The sequence below is a fragment of the Etheostoma cragini genome, chromosome 14 (assembly GCF_013103735.1).
Source record: "Etheostoma cragini isolate CJK2018 chromosome 14, CSU_Ecrag_1.0, whole genome shotgun sequence".
Classification (NCBI taxonomy): Eukaryota; Metazoa; Chordata; class Actinopteri; order Perciformes; family Percidae; genus Etheostoma; species Etheostoma cragini.
In genome coordinates, this window is record NC_048420.1 from 16,028,349 (window position 1) to 16,034,867 (window position 6,519).

Consider the following 6,519-nt stretch of genomic DNA (forward strand, 5'->3'; position numbering starts at 1 on the left):
AAAGGCTGCATTCCCTTTATTCTTACTTTTTATATCTGAAATTGGCGACTATACTTCACATTTTCAAAAACGAGTTGTTTAAATATTCGGCTTTAGAGTTGTGTAATTCTTTGACTGGCTGTTAATCGGGTGAATAATTTCGGGTGCCTAGCAGCACAGGTGTGACTCACAAAGCTTCTTCCATCTGATCACTGTTCCTTTTACTAACTGAAATAATGGTTGAAGAAATATGACACTGTAGCCCATTAAATAATCAGAGAAACCGCAGTCTTTGAATTAGTTTTTTATTTTTTGCACAAGAGATCAGCAGATTGTAAATCGTGTTTCTATCCAATTTAAAAGCAATATAAAATCAAACATATCGATTTGAGATTAGGAATCTCAGCATGATATTTTCAAATGCAGCGCATGTCTCTTTGGACGTGTAGCAGATGACAAATCTTTTTTCCAACGTGTTTTTTTTTCTCCAGATTTGTATGCATTCTTATTATTGGGGGCCGGCTATAGTCTGCTCCTTTTTGCTGCTGTGGTCTTGATCTTAGCCAATATCAGAAGAGTTGGTAGGTAAACATGTTTAAATCCCTCAGTCCACTACTACAATATGTGATGTTGGCTATTTGCAGTGTTTTCACTAGACTCAGATGGTTTAATAGGCCAACGTTTTTCTGAGTGAACACTAATTAAAAATCCATAAATCAGCGTCAGCGAGGTGATAATGCTGTTTTTAGAGCTGGAGTAACCTACCTGCATGTTTCTCTGTTCTCCTGCTGCCATCATGAGGACATTGTGTGTATTACACCCTCACCACCGTGGATTAGTTAATCCTAGCTATCTGCTGCCCCTCCTGGACAAGGAGCGTACAGTCTATGACATAATAATAATAATAATACATTTTATTTATAATGCCCTTTACATTTCACAAAGAGATCTCAAAGGGCTACAATTAATAGGGAGTTAAAAACAGTTTCCAGAGTACAATAACAATTTACAAGCAATAGTAAGACACCATAAAACTAAAATTAAAACAATAACTATTTAAAAGGCCTTTTGAAATAATAGTGTCTTTAGGCCCTTTTTAAAAATCTCCACCGTTTGTGGGACCCTCAGGGGCTCTGGGAGTGCGTTCCAGAGCCGAGGGGCGGCTGCCTGGAAGGCCCTGTCTCCCATCGTAGACAGTTTAGTCCTAGGTTGGAGCAGGTGATAGGTGGAGATGGAGGAGCGGAGGTTTCGTGAGGTGGTGTGTGGGGTGAGGAGTTCACTGAGGTAGGTAGGGGCAGTTCCATGAATGCACTGGTGGGTAAGTAGACAGATTTTATATTGAATTCTTTGTTTAATGGGCAGCCAGTGGAGGGATTTTAGGACCGGGGTGATGTGATCATATTTCATGATGTGATCATACATAACCTTCAACTGCTTTTGTGCACCTATAATAACACAAATGCTTCTTATCCCCATACATTATAAAATGTGTAGGGAAATTACATGTTTGTTTTTTATAAATGTAACATTTTCTTGAGAAATGGCGCCTGCCAAATAAAAGCACCTAAGTCTTCTACAAATTGAGGGAAAACACTGTGACTGTACATGTTTTGAAACTCCTATAAGCATGTGAAATAACAGTAAGGTATACAAATTACTTCCATGTGTTTCCATCAATATCCAATTCTATGAAGCATTAGATTTTCTGATTTTGTAATTTGTTGTTTTATCAGTAATCTTGTTTTATTCTTGCTTCATGTTACTTGGTCCATATTCAAACATTCTTCTGTAGACCGAGCCAAACACGGCTGCTGCTTTATCTATGAAATTATTTTCAACTGAATTATGAGAGTTCTTTCTTTGTAGGTCTAGATGTTTATGGGCACATTTATCAGTGAAAATGCATTTATGAAAAAAAGAAAACTCCCTGCAGCAATAGAAGGGAGGCATGCTGAGGGAGAAGAATAGAAGTCCAGGATAGGAAAAGAGGAACAAAGAGGAAATCTAAAATGTGTACTGCACTGTGTCAAGCTGCCTCCCTCTGGTCAAATTACTTTCTAACCTTTCTTTAGAGTAAACAGTAAATGGTCAAAACATAGACAGTATTTCACTCACCAAGACATCTCACTAAGCTCACATTCAAGATTTCCCCTTAGAAAAGTATTAAAGTAAAAGTACATGCTGGGCGTAATTTTGCCTTTCAGAAAGTGATATTATTATATAATACATCATATTGAAATACTATTACTGATGGTTTAACAAGTAAGCAACATTTTAATGTTACAGCTGGTGAAGGTGGATCAGATTAGAACTACTTTATATAGCCTACTGTTGGACAGTTTCATCTATAGCACAGTGCCCTATCATATTTTATAAAAATGTATTGAGTTTTGTTGTAAAATTTAAATCTGTAAGTAACTTAAGCTATCAGATAGATTTAGAGCAAGAAGTACAATATTTCCCTCTGCAATGTAAAAATGAAACGTGCTGAGGCTCGGCCATTGGCATGGCTAAGAAAGGATTTTGTCCCAATTAGGCTGACTGATCCCCAGATGGAATCTGATAAAACTACTACTAGCTTTTTCAAGAGCTTTCAAACATATAACCCAGTCTTTTATCAGTGGTTGAAGTTTGCTCAGTCGTAATTGACGTTGACTAACTTGGATTAATTAATTTTTTTAAACTGTATGTATGACATACTGTATGTTATGTTGTATTTCTTTTAATATAACTTGAAGATATATCTTACAGAATCAAGGCTGAATTATTTATCGTTACAGAAATATGAATCATCACTAGAAAACATCCTCATGAGTAATAAGAGTAACAACAAGTGTCTCTAGTCTCCACAATAATACAAAATTATAAAAGAATAACGTCATGGCAGAGTGGAGTGCATGTGGGCAGCAGAGTGGAGCAAACATGCAAAGAGAGTACTTCTGCTTTTTTTTGTCATTACCACAGCGACCGTAAAGCACATTTCCAGACACGTAGATGGGACCCCTCAGGTTTGGTCACTCCCGTTGATGGAAACACATTTGTCAAACAGTTAACTTGCTTGTTATGCTGCCCTTGGTTCAGGTTGCACATGTGAACAGGATGACTCAATGATTGAGATGGCTGCTTAACTCAAACCGCTGTTTGCTAGAATATTAACTGTAAAGTCGTGGAATTAGAACTTGTATTTAGGTCTGTGCAATATGACGATTTAGCTATGTACTGTGAGACAATATGCATTTGCCAACTATCTGGAAATTTTGCCAGATGGTTGTAGCTCTCTTTTTCACATCTCTGGTTGTATTAGACCTGATGCATCAATGCAGTTAAGCAGCTTGATTTGTCAGGTGTTTGTATTTACGTCCAGTACAACAGTCTTCTAATACATATTGACTACTTTGGAATTTTTATAATATTAAATGTTTGTTTTTATTTAAACTTTAATGTCATTTTTAGGCTTTTATTAGTGTTGTCGTTGTCACATTGCAGTATTATATTGATATAGTATTTACATATAATTTATGCTAGCAGAATATGGGCTGATCCTAGTATCAGTGGCATGCTGCTAACGTCCTCCCCACATACTCATTGAGAATACTATTATGGTTTTGAAAAAAAGAATTGAACAGCATTATCAAATAAGATTTTCACCCAGGTAGCACATCTCTTTACAAAATCTCTTTTCAGATGCGCTTCTATAGACTCTTCACAGTTTACTCCCTCTCTCGGGGAGAGAGTTTCCACAATGGAAAATAAGTTTTGGAATTTGAGTAATCCTTGACATTTTGTAGAGTAGTGATTCGGCTGTCTCATGTTTTATAATGAAGAAAAAACTAAATGACAGACTTGTTCATATCCTTTGTTGTTTAAGAGTCTCTGCTTTTTCATATTCTTTTACGGCTCAATTGTTTCAAACTGTTAACCTTGTAATTAATCTGCTCTACCAACAGCAGCCACCACACTAAATAGTTAAAGCTATTGAACTGTAAACCCTCAGCTGGTTTAGAACATTTAACACATGCCCACTCTGTTCTTTGAGGAGCCTGAGGCCAATTCTTTCTGGAGTTTCTTCAGCTGAACTTCCTTCCTTTGCAGCCTGATCTCTCTGCCCTCTGTACCCTGCATTTCATTTCTTATGTCTGCCTCTGGACACTATTATGCTAGAGACTTTGAGTTAATACTTTCCGCTGGATTTGACTCAAATGACTTTTATGAACTTCTCAAAACTTGCAGGTCATCATAGGATTCTTGAAATTCTTAGCTGCTTTTCTTGGAGGCGTTTAGATCCCTTTGCATGGTTTTTCTTGTTCTCTGCTGCTTGACTTTTCTGCTTCACTGTTCTCCTTGTCCATAGTGATGTCCATGCTTGAGCTGGGTGTCCATGACTTATAGAATCTGTATGCCTAATTAAGTAGCTTGTGGGTTTGAATCCGACAAATCAAGCTAGCTTTTGATACTTTCTAGTTTCTATTCCAAGATGTCTTGTATGAGTGACTTTTTCAAAATGTTGTGTTTTATCTCTGTCAGCCGCTTTATTTGTTGTACAAAAGCATTAGATCTGATACAGCATTTGTTTTAAAACTAGGACACACATTTGCCTAGACACCCAGAGGAAAGAATAATAATTCTGGCTGCACGTTACTAGAAGTGCAACGTATATTAAAGGAATTTTTCTTTTTGAGTCCCTGGAGAGTCAGTGCTCATCGGTGCAATCTCAGTTACAGGTGAACTGTGTCCACTGGTTTCCCACTGGTAGCCTATAAGAGCCAACTGTCATGACAGGGATCATTTAATATATTATAACATATTTAAAATTTGCAAATGGCCTCCTACTGTCCTCACCACCTACCCCCTGTAAATTGTTGATAGACCTTGTCACCCCTGATTTGAGTAAATAGTTAAACCAAATGGCAAAATCACTTATTTGCTTGATTTAGACAAGTATAGTAACTGCCCTGATATGTCATGTCAGTACTGAGCTTTAGAGGTGGTACACCAAGTTATTATTTGTATTACTTTTGCACTGAAATAGGCAGTTTTTTTCCCTTGTTTTCAGTCTGTATGCTATGCTAAACTAGCTAAATGGCTAAACAAAGTGCATTCAAACGGAAAATTGTAATGTCCTTTGGCCTTCAATTGTTTGCAATTTGAACCGTGAAGCTAGCCTTCACCAATCTCTTTTAGTTTATATCAAGAACATACAACTTATTCTGATCTCACTAGTATTTTATTTTTCCAGAATGTGGAACTGTTCCCTGAATACAGTGCAGGTAGCAGAAACAGACAGCTTCATCATGCACCCAGAGACCCAGATACCAACCAATAATCCTGTTGTAGAATATAATATCTGTTCAAACGGGGAATAACATTTATGTTCAATTATAAACTTTCTGTTTTAAAATGCGATTGTTTTTTTGAAATAAAAAAAAATAAAAAAGCTCAGGGAGACAAAAGTGATAACTAAGTTAATTAGCTGAAGTTTAGAGTATGTAAGTTTCTCTTTCACACAATGCAAAACTCCTTCAAAGCGTCTGTCAGTGTTTCTCATTAAAAAGAATTGGACAGATACTGCTGCAGCAAGCTAACAAGCCATACTGTCACATTGCAGAACCCATTTGAATGAAATTGGGCGCGATAATACATTTTTCTGTCTGACAAGGACAACAGACAATTTTCAGTATCTTGTTACAAACTGCTTGTTTGTTCTGATCAAAACAACATAAAGTGCACCCTGAAAATTAGAATCTGTTTTATTGGCCAATTATGTTAATACACACAAGATAATACGTACAAGATATAAGGCTCCTGTTCTATACTATTGAACAAATGTACAGGAGGACACAAATATAGGCTGCAGCTAAACAAATAAAAGCAAACTTATAGTTAACACTGTATATAAGGGCAAGAGCTGGACAGCAAACAATCTGTGTACAGGTGAGCTTGTTACTGTACAATATAGACTACTGTAAAAACAGGGTTGTGCTGCAAGGTGTAGCACAATTGGGGTGGCTGAAGGGGGCAGTTTGGCAATAATTTTGTGGTATGTGGATTTAATTTATTTTTGTGTGGGAATATATAACACTTTCTTTATCAGTTGATATTATACTTACACGGTGCATTTTCCAGATATGTTACGGTGTTAGCACACAATATTGAACAATACCTTGGAAAGTATATTTGGCTGGGTTAGGTTGGTTGAGTTGGGAATAGGGATCTACCTATAGGTCATGTCTGCATAGGCCTACCTGCTGCATACCTTCATAGCTTACCTGCGTCCACTGGCATAGGCCTATGTCAATTGTATGTGTGTTGCACTATATTACACAATGTAGGCCTATGATTGTGTTGCTTTTTATCTAACACATATTTTGAACCTTTCAGCTTATTTAACTGTCCATGTGTCCCTTTACTCTAGGCCATAGCTTATTTTTATTTTTTTTAAAAGGCGACTAGTTTAAAAAAAAAAAAAATCATTTCGGCAGACTATTTTATGTCATACCATAACGTCTGATGGCATGCCACATGATAATTTAAACGATCAAG